General features: G+C 40.6%; 1 pseudogene; it reads left to right on the forward strand.

Moving 5' to 3' along the window:
* Window positions 1-14,806: 14,806 nt before the first annotated feature.
* LOC132522973 (nucleophosmin-like) lies at window positions 14,807-15,654 on the forward strand (annotated as a pseudogene).
* Window positions 15,655-22,021: the final 6,367 nt, after the last annotated feature.

Here is a 22,021-nt window from a genome sequence, read left to right on the forward strand (position 1 = left end):
CTTCTGCAGGAAAAAAAGTGCAGCAGAGAAGAAAAGAGATGGCCCTGAGTTGACTGAAGGGCTGCTGTGTATCCACTCACAGCTGGCTCTCTCACTTCCCTTGAGAGATGGTGGAAGGGAGGGGTACACCTAAGAAGTCCAAGCCTTGAACAAGATCTGTCCTGTCCCCAAGCATATCTCAGAATTCGTGCAAAGCCCCTGGAAGCCAGACCCACTATGTAGTGTTGGACTCTGATCAACAGCTCTATATAAGACCTACCCTTTCTCAATAAGGACTTAGGCATGACTCTGGAAATAGGTGGGAAAAGAATGCTAATAATCTCACCTGAGATTAAACTTTGCACCAGCCCTGTGGAATGGAGGTGTGGAATCAGATGTGATTTGATTTCAAATAAGTAAAGTTTTTGACAGGCATTTCATGCATATCTGCCTTCACAGCCTAAGAGTCATATTCACTGTACTTAATCTTTTTTTCCACTCTTTACCTTGTACAACTAAATAATTAATTGCCTTGATAGCCTAGCGATATGTCTTTCTTTAATTGTTAAACATGTGTTAATAATTCAAAAATCCGCTGTTGACCTCCCCACACTCTTGTGAGTTTTGCAGGCCTCAGAGCTCTTTGAAAGTCTGTCACTCTTGAGTCCAGAGTCAGTTAAAAGCTTTCTGGTTTGGTCCACTCTCTAGAAGGTATCCTGCTTGCCAATAAGGTGCTGGGGTTAAATGGAAGACAGAGTTCAAGGATTTTGAAGCTCTGATTCAATTATACTAAATGAGTGTAAGAGATTCAGATATGTCTCCACTGAGGGCATTCACCCAGCCCTTGGGGACATCTTTTTTTTTTAAGCTGGAGAACTCTGTCATTGGAGAAAACTCACTCCTGGGATTTAGGGTTGCACAGACCCTTTTACTCAATTTAATCCCCATTTCAAGCAGCAATAGCTGAGAATGAATGGATAATGTGGTTACATACACGCTTCTGTTGGACTAGCGCTCCGTTTTCTTCACCCGTCTTTTCCCCACACCATGCTCTATTCCTGGGGCAGCATGATATAGTGGTAGCTGAGCTTGGAAGTGGAGCAGCCCTTCCTTCTGCTACAAATTTTATCAGATTTCCAAGCACTGGGTGGTCGGGGGGAAACTTTATCTACTTCAGTACAGATTTAGTACAGATAGAAGTTATTCTGGCTACTGGGTCTTTGTCATATGCATAGATTATACAGTTTTAAAGACGTAAAGGACCTTAAATGTTAATAAAACAAAACTCCACCTTACAAATAAAGAAATTAAGGACAAGAATCTTGTCCAAGACCAATTAGAATGGGCAAGGAGAAAACGGGCATGGACCCAAGTCTCAATCTGGTGCTGTCTCCGTATCACTGTCTCTTCAACTAGTCAAAAATAATTCTGCTTTATTTCTAACCCTTCCCTGAATCTCAAAGATTTGCTTTCTTTTGCTTGCATCTAATTTTCTCTGTGGCGTTTTGGGAGCCCTCCAGTAACTGCGCATCGGCAGGAAGATTATTTTAAGCTGAAAAATCTTGGTATTCTGCAAGCTCTGAATATCATTAATTTCCATATGTTCTGAGGGTTATTAAACGTTTTTCATGTGTTTTTTGTCCCTGATATCATTTCCTTCTTGTGTTCTCTGCTGACTGGCTCAGTATCACCTACCCTGGTAAAATGTTCTGCCCCTTTAGTGTTCTGCTGTTCTTAAATGATATTTGACATTTGACATCTGGGATCTATGTCTGCTGCATAAATGGCTCTGAGCCAGACTTGATTTGCTGCTTTCATCAAACTATTTGTCACCCTTTGAAGTTGGGACATGCAGTATTACTCATTTGTGATGTCAATGCACTCGGCAGAAATTTAGAAGTTAAATACTCTATTCATGATGAAGAACATTTGTGTCAAATACTAAAGATAACCAAAATTAGTTGTGGCACTGACTGCCGAAATGAAGCGATACCTAATTCTGAGGATCAGTCCAAAAGCTTGGTTGTCATCTCCCGAGAGGCTGGAGCACCAACACAGTATTGGCACACATCAGAGGTGACCCCTCAGGTAACAGAGTACCGTGCTCTTAGCAGGATGCAAAAGACATTAAGCAGGCCTGGAGTTTTCCCTGAAAATAATCAGAGACTTTTAGGAACAGACCTAAACACTAAAGGGGCCACCAATTCTTACTCCAGCGACCTCTGAGGGTGAGCCAAAGGAGGCAATTTCAAGAATCTCTAATTGAAATCACTACCTCAGAGAAATACCCCCACTCCCATGTTTATTGCAGTGTTATTCACAATAGTCAAGACATGGAAGCAACCTAAGTGTTCATCAATGTGGCATGCATGTTCAAAAGATTAATATTCAGCCACAAAAAAGAAGGGAATCTTGCCATTTGTGACAACATTGGATGCTGTCCATTTGGATGGACTTGAGGGCATTATGCTGAGTGAAATAAGTCAGACAGAGAAAGACAAATACTGTATGATTTCATTTACGGGTGGAATCTAAAGATGCCAAACTCATGGAAACATGAGTAAAGTGGTGATTGTCAGGGGCTGGGGGGTAAGGAATATGGGAGGATGTAAGCCAAAGAGTACAAACATCCAGTTAAAAGCTAACTGGTGACTATAGTTAACAATACTGTCTTATATACTTGAAAGTTGCTAGAAGAGTAGATCTTAAATGTTCTCACCACCACCAAAAAAAAAAAAAGGTAATTATGTGGGGTGATGGAGGTGTTAACTAACCTTATTGTGGTAATCATTTCCCAATATATAGGTATATCAAATCATCATGTTCTACACCTTAAACTCATACAATGTTATACGTCAATTATATCTCAATAAAGAGAAAAAAATTTAAAAAGGAAAAAATAAAGGAGAATTTTCTTTAGGAAATAAAAAAGAATTCCTAATGAAGGCTTTACTGTGTAACCAAGTAACTATGTAAGCATGGCAAGATACCCTTGCAGGGAAAGCATGTGGTGAACTCTTTAAGAGCCTGGAATGTAAACCATGTTGGCACAAGACAGAGTGGGCCAACTGTCATGCTTCCTACCAAAAAAGCTCATGTCCACGTTTCTGGCATGGATATGATACAGCTCAGATGAAGTAAAACTGAAAAACTAAAAAGGATCCTCATTCTCCTATATGGACCAATCCATTTTCTTCACTCTATGAGAAACAGACACATTAAGAATATTTCTGCAACTTGAAAAATATCACCATTAAAAATGTTGTTAGTCCCTTCCTGTGTTCAAGGATCCATGTAATAAATTTCAATTAAGAGTTAGTGATCTAAGGAGAAAACTCACCTCCTGGTGAATTAGTATGTATCCTTTTTATCATCAGGTAATTAAAGTTTAGTCCCTCACTACATTTTAAATTTTTGATTGCCTAGGAACCCATTACTAAAATTAGTATTATAATAATAGTAACTATTTTTAGCCTAGGTTTATCATTTTATATATGTTTTCATTTTTATCCTTATTATATGAGTCTATTTACTTTTCCTTCTTCTATTGTTGGTCATCTCAAAGGTGCTTTAGAAATGGGTAGAGCCTAAATAATAAATACATTAAAAAATTAATAAGGACGATCTAAGAGACACGTTAACCCCAGCTTATTTCCAAACTCTGTTGTTTGTGCAGGTTACAATCAGCTCCACACACCTTGGCCCTTGAAATAAGTCAATCTAACAGGGCTAGCTGGATGGTTGCTGCAGGAATTCTGCTCAGCCAGCAAGGGGAGTGAGTGAAAAGGAAGGGAGAGCAACACAGATTTCCACCCAAGCCAAGGTTGGCTGTTGAAGCAGAAAGGGAACAGCCAGGGTTGGACATGAGCCACCTCAACTGCATGGAAGGATTTCACATTCACCGATTTCAGAAACATTTAAAGAGCTGACGTTGAAGGAGTCCGGGTGTATCACACTGCCCACAATGTGGAATGTGTCCAACAGAGTAATGTTCACAGATGCAAAAGAGAAAGACAAGATGCTTGCCTCCAGCTCAACTGCATTCCTATCACACACATGATGATCTCTGCTTGGAACAATCTGAAATTTTTAGAGCCCTGATTCCTTCCTACCTTCTTTCTTTCCTCCCTTCCTTCCCTGCTCCTCTCTGTCTTTCCTGGGACAGAGCCAAGTATCTGTGAGAATAGGCTGTGGGTGGTCTACATGAGAGGTTGGCAGCTGTGCAGGATTCCAGACGCGCTGGCTGGCTTACTACCCCAGTGTCAGGCACAGTCTGCACTCGGCAAGGGTGTGTGGGATTGAACTGAGTCTTTTCCAAGAGACCATAGAGATTATGGAACCCAAATAGCAATGAAATCTACAAAACATTCGATGTACCCATTCATTGGAAAATATCAACCAAATGGGGGGAAAAGTCAAGAATAATTCCATACCTAGGCCATTCAGATGTGAGTGCTCTATATATGGTCACTCATGAAGATGACCTTTGATGAGAAGGGTGAAAATCAAACAAAATATTAAATAAACACAGTCAACAGAGATTTCTTTTTCAAGCATAGATCAAATGCATTGCTTCATTTGTATTCAGATTTATGTATATTTCAGGTTGACTAATATAAGGTGACTTAAGGAGACCCAGAGAACAATTGCATCCCTGAGGCTAAAAGTGTGAAATGCAATGACAGTCTTTATTAACCTGGGTAAGGCGTTTATGTCCCTTGAAAGACACCCTTTGAATGGTTCTATCATTCTTTAAACAAGTTAGCTCTGGTCTCCCCCACCCCACCTCTTTGTGCTCTGTACAGTCAGGACACAGATGGCATTACTTTTTAGGAAGAGGACTGCCTCTAATATTAGTCTCCCAAGCTACAAATGTGATTTAAAACCTCTCAGCCAGCACTTTACTCGTGGCAAGATGCATCGCCTATCCCCTGAGAAGTCATGAGTGCAGTCTCCCTATGAGGGCACTTAAAGTGGACTGAAATTGAATAATCTTTGCAATTTACCTTGGCTATTTCCCTCTGGTATAGAATAAAGTTGGAGATGCAGAGAGCTCAGAGAATCACAGCAAGCCAAAGATTTGCGGTTTGGAGAAAAGCCCACCATCATTTCCACTCCTTATAACCACCCACCTTCAAGCCACAAATGAAAGAAGAGTATCTGTGCCCACAGATAATTTGAATGATTTCTCTGAATGTGACTCATTTAGATGAAACATATGGAAACTCACTTGGGCAAAAATGAACTAGGGAAGGTGGGGGAGAGCGGGAAGAAAAAAAAATCCATTTGACTAGATTACATCAAAAGCAAGACTTCTTTGGGATGCCTCTTCAACATTACTTATATCCTCAATGAATTATTCCACATTTATAAAAACAGCTTATGCTCCATGTAGACTTTAAAAATTGTTATGGTTCTTTTTGTTTGAATCCAAAGGAGACACAAGGAAATCTCTAGGTGTAAAATGCGATTACGGTTCTGGAATTTGGAGCACTGAATTTTTTCACTGGGCTGACTACCATAAGCAAATTAATATGGATCCATCCGGTCTCCATTTCCTTGGTGTGGTGTAGGTTCACCCCATGTTACATAAGTTATGCTCCTTAAGGACTTTATCACTTGACTTATTTGCCTGACTGGAAAAGTTGTATCAACATATAAACTAGTCATGATGATAACTACTGGCCCAAATGTTGTGATGTATATGAAGTCATTCTAATCCTCAACATGACACCAACAAAATACATGTAAGAGAGTAGTTACTTATACACAGTACTGTGCAGGATGCTGTGTCGATAAAATTACACAAGTCTGGTCCACCCTTATTTTGAGGAGCCTACAATTTCTGGTGAACACTGATAAAGTTACAGACATAAGTTAGAAGCATTCCACCAAAGCATTTTAGTGCATATCAAGGAAGAGGCTCATGACCGTTAGAGGTAGGGTGTGTAGCAAGTGCTGTGAGAGCCCCTCCCATGTCCCTTAGACCAGGGGTCCCCAACTCCAGGGCCGAGGACCAGTACTGGTCCGCAGCCTGTTAAGAACCAGGCCGAACAGAAGGAGGTGAGTGGCGGGCATCGCTCCCCATCGCTCACATTACCGCCTGAACCATCCTCTGCCCCGTCTGTGGAAAAACTGTCTTCCACAAAACCAGTCCCTGGTGTCAAAAAGGTTGAGGGGGAAAAAAAAAAAAAGGTTGAGGACCGCTGCCTTAGACCCTACCGTCTCTTCGTGTTTTGGATGACCTCCACCAGCAATTATCTGCATTTCTGGACTTGAGAGCTTTTTCCAGAGCCATAGAAGACTAATCAGCACATCTCAGGAGCAGCCTTCAACCAATGACCAGTGGGAGTTGGAGGATAAATTCCTCAGCTCCTTCATCTCTCAAGTGGAATCATTCCGAGGCATGTACTTTCTATTTCCCAGTTTCCCCAAGATTGAGCTCCAATTGCTCACCTTGACAACTATGTACAAATTCACCCTTATTTGACTGCCTTCCCATCCCTTTATCACTTTCCACACCTTGTCAGTGTTCCCTGCATCTCCCAAAGAAGTTCTTTGCACTTGAATCTTTGCTTCAGGTCAGCTTCTGGAGGTAACCCAAATTAGGACAAGGTGAGTCCACCCTCTAGATTGGTCAGAAAATGCATCAGTGAGGGTCCACATCCAGACAGAATAAAGAGAGGAAAACAGTCAACTCTTCTGTGACTAAACTTGAAAGGATTCATGGACGTGCTGGTGTGACAGACACTGCGGGTTACCTACACTACAGCAATTGTTCCTCCCTCCATAGTCAATATAAATCAACTTGGTTTGGCCACAACAAGCTCAGAGTAGCTAAACCCCTCCCTTGGCCCCTGAGGATGAGCCAAGCTCAGTGCAAGTCAAGCATGATTGCTCCATTCCCATTTGCTGATTATCTTTAAGGGAGAGCAGTTGACTGAGTGCCCATGAGGCATAAGCAGAAATGTGCTGAGGAGCTCTTTTCCTCATGGATACACAGAGAGCTGGAAAGGTAAAGAGCTTCTTTTTTGGCTTCACCTTCTTTCCTATTTGGGAAGGAAACAGGCACCACTGGGGGAATGCCTGGAGTTATTGTAGTCATCTTATCCCCATGAGAGAAAGGTTGTTGCATTGCTAAACCAACCCTAGAACTTCCTACCTCCAGACTTCATTTATGTAAGATAAATATTTGTCAAGATTTCTGTTACGTACACCCAGTTTATCCTGACTGATACGGGTGCAATTCTAGAAACCAGTTCAATGAGGAAAGATGGTTTGCAAGTAACTGTGTTCAAAATGGCAGTGGAAATAGGAAGTCCCATATTATACTTTTTCTGTGTATCATTTTCATAGTTCACTTAAAACTTTTAAAATGAAAGAGACTGATGTTAATATTCCATTTCCCTCCTGGGATACTCCCCTACAGACCCTCACTATGCAGTAACAAACTCCTTAACCCAGCTTGGGCCCTTAGGCCTGCTTCTACCTCTGCCTGAATTCCTTTCCCTACAGGTCCTCATGGCATCTTCCCTCACTTCTTTCAGGACTCTGCTCAGTTGTCACCTCCTCAGTGACAATCCCCTATGAAATGACATTACCCTTGCTCTCATCATCTCCTTTCGAGGAAAAAATGTATGCGGAAGAATGATATTCGGCCCATGAAGCAGGAAGGTTATTACTGTCATTATAAAAGGTGCATTAAAGTTTATAATGTGGCCCAGAGTGACCAGGTTATTAAAAGCTAATGCTACAGACTCATGCACCATCAAAGAGACTGGCTGGGTTGATGCAAGATGTCATTTTCAAGCATGACCCACACAGAATTATTGGGTCCATATTTTAAGGTCGTTTTAGCCACCTACTTCCAATAATAGTAGTTAATATTAAGGAATCATCCTTTTGGCTGATCAAATTTCTTGCAGAGCTTTTCTGCTTTCCTTTTATTTTGAGGAGATGGGATACATGCCATAACTGCCATATTTTAAAACTGTCACCAAATCACCTACTTCCCTTTAGGAGGAAAAAGAGGAGGAGGAAGAATAGCTCTGGGACAATATACCTCCTCTCTTCTTGAAATCTCTACCTGGATGACATAAAGCACCCAAACTCCACACCACATATGCAAGTCCTAAAAGCTATTCACATGTCCCTCTCCTTGGTCTTCCTCTATCCATAGAGGCTAGAAAACTAAAATACTGGATTTCCAAGCCTCCGTTTAGCTAGGGGTGGCCATGAAACTTAGTTCAGGCCAATATGATGTAGGAAAAGTTCCTGGGTAGAGGTCCCTTCCCAAATAAAAGGGGAAATTTTTACTAGGATACAGCCCTTCACCTCTTGGCCCTTCATCCAATTTTATACTTGTAAAGCAGGTACAAGGGGAGGATCACAGCAGTCATCTTGAACCATAAGGAGATAAGCAAAAGGGTAAAGGGCTACACACCACAGTAGGTAGACCAGAAAGCTGAAAAGAACTCTACTATCCCTGAATTGTTGAGCTGCTTTATAAGTCCTAGACTGTATAGCCGTGGACTCCCTGTCCTGCAAATCACACACACCCCTAACTGATTCAGCCATTCCAGTGAGTCCTTCTGCTCTTTGTAGTTGATCACTAATATAAAGACAGGGACTGAACTCATGAAACCCCCTCTCACCTGGCCCCTTTTCCAGTATCTTTATCACAGTAAATAACACTTCCATCCTCCTGAACACATAGGCCAGAAATCTAGGAGTTATTCCTGACACTGTTCCCTCCTTCATGTCCATATCCATCACTGCCTAAATGTCCAACCACAATCACCATCTTTCCAGATACCACTGTCCCTCATCAGAGTGCCTATGACAGCCTCCTTACTTGTCTCCTTTCAACGTTAGGTCCTCACTGTACTCACTTTCCTTTTCAAAATACAAATCTAATCATTCATTCACACACACACATACACACACACCCCTGCTTGAAAGCCCTCAGTGGCTTTCCATATGTCCTGTGATCATGATCCAAATATTTAATATGGCCTAAAAAGCCATTTGGGATTTACCCCAGCTCTTCTCTCCAGCCTCAGCTTGTGCTAGCTTTCCTCTGAGTTTCAGCTTCCCAGACCTTCATTTGTAAGAAAGCACCCTACTCCCTCCTCTATGAGGTCTTTGCACAGACTTTCCTCTGGCCAGAAAGTTCTTTTTCACCTCTACCCTTTGCTACTTGACTCCTGGCAAGTTCCTCTTCATTCAGAACACAGTCCTGACTTCTCAACCTCAGAGAACTCTTCCATGACTCAGCTCAGGAGTACAAGAGCCTTTGTTTTAACACTGCCACACAACAAGCTTCCCTTTTTCAGAATCTCTAGTTGTAATTATGCATCCTTAGTGGGATTAGTTCTTTAATGGTAAGTCCTTGAGAGCAGGTTCTCTGATTTTTTGTTTTGTCTTCGTATAGCATTCTCCATGCCTGACACTATGCCCAGCACGTAGTAGGTTCTTAATAAACATTTGTTGAACAAGGATTGAATGGAAGAAAGGCAAATAGCCCATTCAATCAGCCAGGCCCTAAATAATCGATGAGTAACATTATATTATCTAAACAAAGTGGAACTATATAATAATATGATTGAGATAATATCAAAAATATATTGAGCTTTACTGGGCCATAAATATTTGATGAATCACCAATCTTTACCATCTCACTCATGGTATTTATTTCAGGATCTGCTTCCTCTGAGGCCTGGGTGGACTGGGTTAGGCAGTGGTGTGGAGTGGGCACACAGTCTGAACTGCTGAGGCCAAGCTATGAGATGGTGGCCCTGACTAGAACTTAATCCAGACTTATAGCCTGTGTCGGGAATATCATCAAATTGGAGAGAGAAGGTGTGTGAGTCCTTTATTTCAAATAACCTTCCATCTGAGACATCCCTAACAGGCACTACCCAAACATGGGTTGTGGATCACTGAATCAAGCCACCAACTGACAAAGAGGCTGCATGGGAACTTGCCCTCACAGTTCACACCCCCCTCATCATATGACTTAGAAAAATGGTAAATGGATAAAATTGAAAAGAAGGAAAAGAACCAGCAGAAAACATGTCTTGATCTAGAGGGTCTCAGTTTGAAAAGGTCAAGTCTTTCCTCAAGGGGAAGGTGCTCTTCCTTTCTTAATGGTTCTCTCAGTCATTGGGTCACAAGGATTTATCTGTTCCCACATTCACATCTAAATCATGTGATTCAACCAAAGGAATCAGCAGTGGAGACAGACTGTGTTTTGTGGGAGTGAGAGAATAAATAGGTGCTTGTGAGGTGGGGACATCTTTCAGCCTAGAATCTGGAAAAGGATCTTTGTCTAGTGACAAAAGGTAATCAGGATGGAGCGGAGAGCAAACAGGGTGAATATTTCCCTCCACCTCTACCCAAACCAGCTGAACACCATTTTATTCTATTCCTTCCAAGAGCCAAATTTTGGGGGTCAGAAGCCATGGATTTAAGCCTCCAATCTGCCGCATATGAGTTTTGTGACACAGATGGTAATTTAGTCTCTCTGAATCACATTTTTCCCATGGCAACCAGAACATGGAACCCAGTTGGTAAATAAAGATGGAACCCCATGCAGAATTGTGCCAAGAATCAATGAGGTCATGTATGTGAACTCCATTTATGCATTGCAAGGCTTATATCCACATTAGCTCATTTATTTGGACTTCTCATTCCCCAAACTCTCCTTACCATATTTAGACACCACAGAGGTTATGTGATTTTTCACCCCTGATGAAAGAAGATAATTCTCTCAAGGGCCACACCTTGAGCACTAGCCAGCTTTTCTGAAACTCCATACCTTCTCTGTTGGCTTGCCTCTCTTTCATATGACATTCTCTTAAGCCCCTCATGGAACTGTCTTTCCCTGACCCCATTCAATGGTGTCTTGGGAAACAAGAAGACCTCAGACTACCCTCAGAAGTAAATTTCAGGTTCTACTCACAGGCACCAGTTGCTTATCATATGACCTCCAGGAGCTTTCACACAAAGCTAAGTGTGGCTGGGAGAGATGTACTGACCTTTGGGTAGGAGGTCAGGACATCTTGTGTGCAAATCTGTGTTTGAGGCCCCCAATCTCCGTGGAGGATGTGGCCTCTGCAGTTGTGACATACACCCCATGTAAGACAGCTCCCAGTGCACCTGGAACTAGCCCCAAATCCTCACCAACAACAACCTGGTAACTCACGGATATTGTTGAAAGTGTCCACGTTTGCCCACAAGGTGCTTAAAAAAAAAAAAACTATGTGATAAGTGATTTGTGTAAATTTGTGTGTGGGATGTATTAGAGCATTTTCAGTTTGTTGAAATTTTATTGGCATTAACTAGTTTTGCAAAGTGTTCAATTTCTCATTCTGAAGAAAGGATGGTAACGGTTTTAATTATTGGAGACCCCCACTGAAAAAATTTTAAAGGGATGGTAGAGATACAGATAGAGTTGTGTTTTGATTACCCAGCTGAAACAAGTCACAGAGGTTGATATCCAAAAATTTCACTATTTGATCATCTGTATTGATTGAGAAGAATCCTAATTCAGAGGTGTGGAGGTGGGAGGATCTTTCCCAATCTTGCCATTTCCCATCCCAAAATGAACTTTGAGTTTGAGGATGAGGAGTGAAACAATATCTTCCCATTGGCTAGTATCCCTCACTTGAAAAAACTTCAAGGACCCATTCATGAGAGAAAACTAAATCATCTGAGGCCTACCAGAATATTCCAATAATTAAAATACAACACCCCCTTGGACTTTTCAACATGCTACAATGGACCTAAAGAAAAGTTAACCCAATGACCTCTCCTACAGGTGAGGAAATCTGAGACCCAGAAAGATGCAATGCTGAGAGGTAAACCCAGCCTCATATTTCTAGCCAGGTCCTCTCCCCACTGGATCATACTAGGTTCGCCGAGTACGGTTGTTAAGGGTCATTCACAAAGAAGCACTCATTGCTTTCAGTCTTTAGCTTCCACAGGTCTCCTTAGGAGCAATATCTCCTTTCTTCTGTCTGCTTGTGCTGTCATAACAAAATATCATAGACCAGGTGGCTTAAACAACAGAAAATTATTTGCTCACAGTTCTGGAGTCTAGAATTCCAAGATCAAGGTGCCAACAGATTTGGTGTCTGGTGAGAGCTCTCTCCTTGAGTTGCAGTTGGTTGTCTTCTCCTATGGTCTTGCCTCTGTGTGTGCATGTGGAGAGAGGGAGAGAGAGAAAGAGGGAGAGAGATCTTCCCTCTTCTTGTAACACCACTAATTCTATCAGATAAGGATCCAACCTCATTTAACATTGATTACCTGCTAAAAGCCCTATTTCCAAATACAATCACATAGGGGTTAGGACTTCAACACATGAATTTGGAGGGGGGTGGGGGACACGATTCTGTCCATAGCACTTTCTCACTACTCAAGAAGCTGATTTTATAACCCCTGACCTCCAACTAGGCATTTGAAGAATATCAAATTGTATTAAAAATATCACTTGTTGTTTTCAAATACAGCCAGAGCAGGGCAATGGCTACAACATTTATCCTTCTAGAACAAAGTATTTACTTCACTCACCCCATCCGCCCCTAATTTACTGTATCTAAGTAAAGTGAGTCCTGAACATCTGTTTTGTGTGAATAAGGAAAACAAACAATTCGGTGTATCATTTCCTAATTTTAATAATGTCTAGATATAATATGACAAGGTTGATGTACTGTAACACTTGTTAAAGTGGGACTCAACCCACATTGTTTTCACCAGCCGCCAAGCAGCCAATTAAATACCAGCCCATGAGCTGAGTGTCTGCTACCACAGAGGCCAGGCAACCTCATTACTGGCAAGGTTAATTTAATCAGTTAGTTTTCCTCAGTGCCTGTGAGTCACTCCCAAAATTTAAAACACAAATACAAAATATTAATGGAAGCATTTCCCAAATCTGTGGAATTCCTCATGCCTCTCTCTTCCCACTTATTTCACCTCGCCTGGGTCACCTACCTGCAAAACGCCCCTGTCTACTGGCAACCAGCATTTTACTAGACTTGAGCTTAGGAACCTCAAAAACAGAAATAACGAGATGTGCCATCTTTTGTATGTTTGCAAATCTGGTATAGTGCATGCATTTTTGTGCTGTAGGAAGAGTCCTCTGATCCAACAACTGACATGTGTTCTCACATCTGAAGTTCTGCAAAAGAAAAAGAAGGAAAAGACAAAGTTTAATTCTAAAGTAGGAAACAATCCATTCTGCAGCTGGAGGCATTCAGAACTGGGCTGCATGGAATGATGCTGTTTGTGTTCAGAGGTGCCTGCAGCGCTGCAATCCGCCCAGCTAGGAGCGCCTTCGTGTGGACGCTGAATCGTGGAATCCTGAGAGGGCCGGCCACTCCCTCCTCTTCACCATCCTCCAGGAGAGCTTGTCTCACAACCCATGGACTCTGACCAATGACTGAAATATAACAGCTATTCTTACAGATCTCAAGGAAAACACGACATGACCATAATTTTAAGTGTTTGAGAAGCCAAAATAAAGGGATTTGAGTTTGCCAACCAACATTACAGTGATGGCCCTCTTACTTAGTATATGTGGATCCCAAGGCCTATCCTGACTTTCAAGCAATGAAAAGGTGATGTTCACAGTGGGGCCCCAGGCCCAGGTGTGGATAACAGCATTTAGCAGGTATAGACCTAATGCACACAAATGCATTCACAGTAAAAATATAACAGTGTTGGTCAATAACCATCCTAATGGCTGTATACAAACTTAAATTAGATTGTAATATTCTGAAGTTGTTTCCTGAAATAAGACTTTTCAGATTTAAAGTGAAATGACAAAGGATTAGAAGAAAATGTAGAGAAGTATTGTATAATCTAAGGATGGCGGTGGCCTTTCTAAGTATGATACTAATAACAGAAATCATAACGATAATAGATTTAGCTGTCTATAATCTAAAAGCAATCAAACAAATAAATGAAAAAAAGTAACAGCAACAAAAACTACTAACATAGAAAAGTACATCAACAAAGTTGAAAGCCTAAAACAAACAGAGAAAAAAATGATGACAACAAAGGAAACAGATAAAGAGTGAGTGTACTTAATGTACACAAAGTAATTAAAAAGTCAGTAAGAACCTGGGGTGGGGGGGGTTGGAGGGGATGCATTGGGAGATTGGGACTGACATATATACACTAATACATATAAAATAGATAACTAATAAGAACCTGCTGTATAAAAATAAATAAATTAATTTAATTTTTAAAAAAACAAACAAAAAATCAAGGTGTTGACAGGACCAGGTACCTTCTGAAACCTCTAGGAGATGACCCTTCCATTCCTCTTCTACTTTCTGGTAGCCACTGCCATTCTGTGGCTTGTGGGAGCAGAACTCCAGTTTCTGCCTCTGTCTTCAGTAGACCATATTCCCTCTGTGTCTGTATGCATGCCCTAATTTTCCTCTTCTTATAGGGGCACTGCTCATAGTGGACTATGGCTCATCCTAATGACCTCATCTTAACTTGATTGTGCCTGCAAAGACCTTATTTCTAAATTGGTCACATTCACAGGTACCAGGGGTTCAGACATGAACATCTCTTTGGGGAACACAATATAACCCATAATAATGTTCCATCAGTATTTGATAAATGGATGAATAAATGCATGTGTGCTCAGCCACCACTTCTGAAAAAAAAGAAATCAGTAAAAACCCTAATGTGATTCCCTCCTGCACAGCTGTTCCCTAGAAGAGTAGTCATGCATCTCCATCCACTTTCTCTCTTACCCAAGTACTAGTCACCATCCCATGGACAATTTGATGGACACGAACATGAGCCCCTGAGGCCCCAGAACTATCTTTTCAGTTGTAAACCAAGGGCTGACAAAAATTGTCATTTTAAAATAGATAATAATGGAAGATGAGCTCCAGTTATCTTTAAGAACAGTCAGTTTAAGGGCTGATACAAAGGATGAACTGCACATCATTGAAACAGTAGTAATGAATTACACAGGCAGTCCTATTCTAGGAACACTGCAAATTTGAAAATATCTGTATACGCAATGGTTTCCCTTGGGGGATTTGAAATAACACCAACTGTGGCTTAGAGTTGAAGGGTGGTTCAGGGCCCATGCATATTAGTGGACAGCACTTGGTTGGTGTGAGGGAAGATGCAGAGTCAGAATACGAAGAGGAGCTGAAACTCCTAAGTATATCTGGAAAGTGATCTGCCCTTGGAAGTGGTGGCAAGCTTCCACAGAAAAAAGTCAAACTTGGCTGTGAACTGGATGATGGTGATGATGAAGATAATGAGGAAGCTGAAGAAAAATCTCAGTAAAGGAATCCACATGAGATACTCCAGCCAAAAATGCAAAAACCAAACCAGAATGACAAAGACTCAAAAACATCAACATCAAGATTAAAAGGTCAAGAATCCAAAAAACGTAGAAAAACTCCTAAAACACCAAAAGGAGCTAGTTCTATAGAAGACATTAAAGCAAGAATGCAAGCAATTATAGAAAAGGGTGGTTCTCTTCCCAAAGTGGAAGCCAAGTTCATCAATTATATGAAGAATTTCTTCTGGATGACTGATCAGGAGGCTATTCAAGATCTCTAGGTGTGGAAGAAGTCTCTTTTAAGAAAATAGCTTCAACAGTTTGTTAAAGTTTTCCATCTAATTTCATTTTTGTAACAGTAGATATCTGGCTGTCCTTTTTTTTTTTTTTTTTTGAGTGGGATAATGACATCTTTATTTTTACTAATCTCTGTTTTGGGGGAAGAATTGTTTTATTTTGTTTTATTTTATTTTATTTTTTAAATTGAAGTTTTAGGGCTTCCCTGGTGGTACAGTGGTTGAGAATCTGCTTGCCAATGCAGGGGACATGGGTTCAAGCCCTGGTCTGGGAAGATCCCACATGCCACAGAGCAACTGGGCCCGTAAGACACAATTACTGAGCCTGCACATCTGGAGCCTGTGCTCCACAACGAGAGAGGTCACGACAGGGAGAGGCCCACACACCGCAATGAAGAGTGGCCCCCGCTCGCCTCAACTAGAGAAAGCCCTCGCACAGAAACGAAGACCCAACACAGCCAAAGATAAAAATAAATAAATAATTTTTTAAAAAAATTGAAGTTTTAATCTAATTGAAAGTTTAAAAAAAATAATGAGAAAAAGATGAGTACCCCAATAGAAAAAATAATAGTCAAAGGACATGTTCAGATAATTTACAAACACAGAACCCAAATATTTGGAGTTTTTTTAAGTATAATGTCCTTAGTAATCAAAGAAATAAAAAATGTAAATATATATAATTTTTCATGTATCAAATTGGCAATTTAAAAAGAAATCATGGAGCCCATTTTGGAGAAGAATGTGGGGAACCCTATAAACTGCGGCTGGGAATGGCAATTGATACAATTTCTTCCAGGTTCATAATCCTGCACTAGGAATTGAAAGTCCTAAAATTTACATTTCATTTTACACTGGAATTCCAAACTTAACCTAAGGAAATAATTGTGGATAAATAGAAAAATGAAGCTATAACACCCGTCACAGGGTTGTTTGTAAGAGGGATATAATGTTGGGAATATCAACCAAAGAACATCTATACAATAGAATACTAGGCAGTGGTTTAAAATTACATTGGAAAGGTGTTTATGGACTGTTAAGTTTTAAGGTAGGTTACTAAACAATATGATCCATTTTTTAAAAGCATTTAGTACATGTATAAATACATAAATGATAAATATTCATCGAAAAAGACTAAAAGGATATAACTAAAATGTCAATTGTGTGTATCTATAATGAGATCACGAATGATATTTATTTTGTTCTTTTTGCTTTTTCATAGTTTCTACATTTTTTTCAAATAGCATGTAACTTTTTACAACAAAAAAAAAGTTTTTTTAAGCAGAATTTTACGAGCTTAAAGGAAAAATCAACAGTCCAACAAGTTTGTGTCTCCCACCAAACTAAACGGCTTTCATTTACTGCTTCCAAAGATCATGCTACCTCTCTCTCTATGCCCTGATCAGCATCCAACTCTGTAATAATTTCCTTCACATCATGAAAAAATTATCCAAAACCCCAAGCTCACTCATTCAATTAACTCCCTACCTCTTCCTTACTCAATATTCAATTAATATTGAATCACTTTAAGTCTTGCTATTTTAAAAACCTGCTCTAGCTAATCTGTTTTTTTTAAACGGCCAGCCCTTCTTTTTACTTCTGAGCCTTCAGACATCGCTGAGAACAAGGGGATCTTTGTCATTGTCACTCCATTCTGTTCTCATTCTCTAGAGTCTGATAGGTGTGTAGAGCAAAATGGAACAACTTAGAAGCTTCCAACCCAGAGCAGTGGTGTGCCCAGGAAAGCAGGGCATGCCCTGGTAGGGTATGAAAATACCCGACACAGGTCAAGATAGCACTGACATATATACACTACCAAATGTATAATAGATAGCTAGTGGGAAGCAGCTGCATAGCACAGGGAGATCAGCTCGGTGCTTTGTGACCACCTAGAGGGGTGGGATAGGGAGGGTGGGAGGGAGACACAAGAGGGAGGGGATATGGGGATATATGTATACATATAGCTGATTTAGTTTGCTGTACAGCAGAAACTAACACAACATTGTAAAGCAATCGTACTCCAAAAAGATGTTAAAAAGAAAAAATGCATCACCTCACACTGTTGTACAGGAAGCATACTGCAACCCCACACCTTGTAGGGCTCTGGCCCCTGTCTGCAGTCAGCTCCCTGTGTGACTCCGGACAAGCAGTTTAATTGCTTCATGCATCAGTTACATCATTTCTAAAACTATGGCATCATTTCTAAGGTGAATCTAAACTGATGGGCTTTCATGTCCTTTTTAACCCAAATTGCGTTACTGTAACAAATCCTTTAACTCTCTATAATCAGTCAATCCCCCTTAAAGTAGCTCACAGCCCAGTATCACTACAAATATATTTCTCTTTGTTGCTGTGTATACTGAAGATATTCAGCCTACTTCTCAACAATTCCATATTCATTATGTCCTATGATAACAGATGGTCCTTTTCCTCTGTTCTCGCCGTCCCTCATTTTTCTCCCCTGTTCCATCCATCCCGCATTGATTCAGGCTACATGGGAGTCACTTATTTACCTCTGCAGACTGGGGATGGGTCCATTATTTTTTTTTAACTTGAAGGAAGTTAGTCATCGGAAATGCTTTGATTTATTACAACCTATCACATATGTTGTTATTTCAAAGTAAAAAGAGAGGCAGTCAGAAAACAGAAGAGCAAGAATGATAAGAGATATCACCCAGGTGGCCCAAGAATTGGCCTAATTTCCTGTAAAGTTTGCAAACACAACACTGTTCTCAAACCAAAGTTAAGACTCTCCTGACCCCCTGATCCAAGACAAAAGAGATCAATACTAACTCTGCATACTGGAGAGGGTGTGGACCACTCATCTCATCTGTACATCACTGGTGGAAATGTGCAATGGCACAGCCACTCTGCAAAAGGGTGAGGCAGTTTCTCACAAAACTAAACCTGCACTTAACACGGCCTGACTAGTGCACTCTTGGGCACTTATGCCAGAGAAATGGAAACTGATGTTCACACAAAACCTGTACACGAAAGGTCAGAGCAGCTTTATCCACAGTGTCCCAAAACGAGAACCAACTGAAGTGTCCTTCAACGGGTAAATGGTTAGAGACTGTGAAATATCCAAACCATGAAATACTACTCTGCAATAAAAAAGAACAAACTATTGATGCACATGACAACTTGGATGGATCTGAAGGTAGATATAATGAGTGAGAAATCTCAAAGGTTACACCGGTATGATTCCTTTTTTAAAAAAAATTTTTATTGGACTATAGTTGATTTATAATATTGTGTTAGTTTCAGGTGTACAGCAAAGTGATTCATATTCTTTTCCATTCTAGGTCTGTATGATTCCTTTTATACAACATTCTCGAAAGGACGAAATTATAGAGATGGACAACAGATTAAGGGTTGCCAGCACTGACAAGAGCAATTAAGGGTTGCCTGTGGGGAGGGGGAGGAGAAAGACGTTGTTGTGGCTATAAAGGCATACTTGGAATGGAACTATCTTGTACCTTCATTGTGGTGGTGGTCACACAAATCTACCCAGCTGATAAAATTACATAGGACTAGCTCTACACAGATGAGTGCCTGTAAAACTGGTAAAATCCAAATAAGGTAACTGGATTGTGTCAATATCAATTTCCTGGTTTTGATATTGTACTATAATTCTGCAAGATGTTGAGAGAGAGAAATCAATACTAACAGCACATATATGGACTATAAAGAGCCAGAATCAACTTAGAGGATTGAATTTTTCCTGTAAAGCTTTCTTATTGAATGGAAATGCAAATCTCCTGTATAGTCCACGTTTCCTGAAATTTTAAATTATTCCTAACTTTAGGTGTTCTATTTTGTGGTGGTCGTCATGGTGATGTTTAAAGAAGAGGAGAATTGTAAAGTGCTATACAAAGATCCTATGTCCTCCAAGTCACTGGAACAGTATTTCCTTAGTGTAGCATAGGCCATTGGTTCCCTACCTCCAGGATTGGCCAACCTCAGAGGTCACCTTCAGGCAGAATGCCAGAATGTTGACCCCCTGAGGAGCAACCCTCAAGCAAAGAAGCACAAGAGATGGTGGCTATGGCATCTTCCATCTTCCAGCATCTTCCTCCCAGGCGGTGGGATGAACTTGAAGTGTAATCTGCACCATCTCTCAAAGGATCCCCAGCAGGATTGAACCTCGGTTGTCCGCAGCAGTAATCTGCCCATGTTCATACCTTTTACTGGCTCTTCCTTCCTTCCTGTCTCTCTCTCCCCTTTCCTTCATTCCATCTCCCAAATAAACAACTTGGATCCAATTCCTTGTCTCAGGGTCTATATTTGGAAGGACCCAAACTCAGATGCTCACACTGAGGATACCTGTTTGCAGATTCTAGGGCCTGTTCTCTCACAGTTGATTTTACCTTCCCTAATGAATACCAAACTCAAAAAGAAGCTGCTACAAACTTCATGGAGATTTAACACAATACAATTTAAGACTGATGACAACACATTTGGGTAAATACAGTCTTAGACATTTCTAAAGCTTCTACCCTATTTGCCTGGTAACAAATATGGACATTTGACCACTAGGCTGTTTGTTTAACAACCAACCATAAAGCCTTTTTCATACAGGCTACATTTGCTGAAGCAAATCTGCATTCAGCGCATATGTCTTTAGAAAACTGCCATACTTGTGTTCTAGATTCTAGAAGTTCATCCTGAACTCACAAACCCAGTGGTCTCATCAAAAGAGTCAAGGTGTTGGCCAGTTTCAGGAGGCCCCCAAGTGACTCAGGAAAGTCAACTTATAACACACTCTGATCTGAAAATGAATAAAGTGAAGATGCTTTGGGATCCTGTAACTCATGCTAAATATAACCCACCTAGACTAATAACCAGCTCGAGTCCTATTAATTAATATCTTGAGTCACTCCTCTATGAACCTCATCTGGTATCAAGACTGCCCTCCACTGGCACCATTTTCAATGATTCTGCTACAAATATGTTTATGTCTGGGTATGCTAGTTAAATAGGCAATATCTAAATATAGTTTTAAAGGCTTGGAGATAGAGTAGCTGAAAGAAAAATGAACTGGGAGTCTGAATATTTAGAGCCCAGCTCTGCCTGTGCCTGGGGAACAGTTGTAGGGTCTCAATTTTGTCCATGTCCCTTGGACTTCCTGGGTATCTCTTTACTTACCAGCAAAATGAAGGGTTTGAATTAGATGAGAATGAAAAACAAAGCTCTGTTCCAGCTTGACAAGTCTGTGATTCTAGACAGTGTTTTTGTTTTGGAGAAATGGGATCTGCTGACAGTATTGTTATCTATGCAATGATTCATTTAACATTCACTGAGCATCCTCTATGCAGCAAGCACTGCGTAAGGGACACCAAAATGTAACCATGCATGAACAGACAGGCCTGCCCCAGCCTCTGCCACAGCTCAGGTTCTCGCCTCACCCTTCTCTTCATCTTGGCTTCTTTTGCTCCAGATCCAATGTCCCAGGAACCCGCGTCCTCCAGGTCAAGCTTAGGTCATATGCTTGTCCCCAGGCTCTCCAACAAAGTAGAGAAAGAATCTGGCCTCTGTTGACTTTCATGGAGGTAAGCTAAAGGAGTGGTTGTCACCAGGAATTGCCCACCACCAAGATCACACATAGTAGTGAGTTTCTCCAGTAGGAAATCAGGTTATTTCTTTCTTTCTTTCTTTTTTAAAGTATATAGTTGATTTACTACATTGTTTTAGTTTCTGGTGTACAGCAAAGAAATTTGGTTATACATATACATACATATTCTTTTTCATATTCTTTTCCATTTTGGTTTATTACAGGATGTTGAATATAGTTCCCTGTGCTATACAGTAGAACCTTGTTGTTTTACCTATTTTATATATAGTAGTGTGTACCTGCTAATCCCAAATTTCTAATTTATCCCTCCCACTTTGTGCACTTTGGCAACCATAAGTTTGTTTTCTATGTCTGTGAGTCTGTTTCTGTTTCATAAATAAGTTCATTTGTGTCATAGTTTAGATTCCACATATGAGTGATATCATATGGTATTTTCTTTCTCTGTCTGACTTATTTCACTTAGTGTGATAATCTCTAGGTCCACCCATGTTGCCGAAAATGGCATTATTTCATTCTTTTCTATGGCTGAGTAGTATTCTACTGTATATATATACCACATCTTCTTTATCCATTCATCTGTCCATGCACATTTAGGTTGTTTCCATGTCTTGGCTACTGTGAATAGTGCTGCTATGAACATTGAGGTGCATGTATCTCTGGATATATGCCCAGGAGTGGGATTGCTGGATAATATGGCAACTCCATTTTTAGTTTTTTAAGGAACCTCCATACTATTCTCCATAATGGCTACACCAATTTACATTCCCACCAACAGTGTAGGTAGGAATGTTCCCTTTTCTCCTTACCCTCTCCAGCATTTGTTAGGAAATCAGGGTATTAAAGGGTATTAAAGGA

This window comes from Lagenorhynchus albirostris, chromosome 7 (assembly GCF_949774975.1).
Source record: "Lagenorhynchus albirostris chromosome 7, mLagAlb1.1, whole genome shotgun sequence".
Lineage (NCBI taxonomy): Eukaryota > Metazoa > Chordata > Mammalia > Artiodactyla > Delphinidae > Lagenorhynchus > Lagenorhynchus albirostris.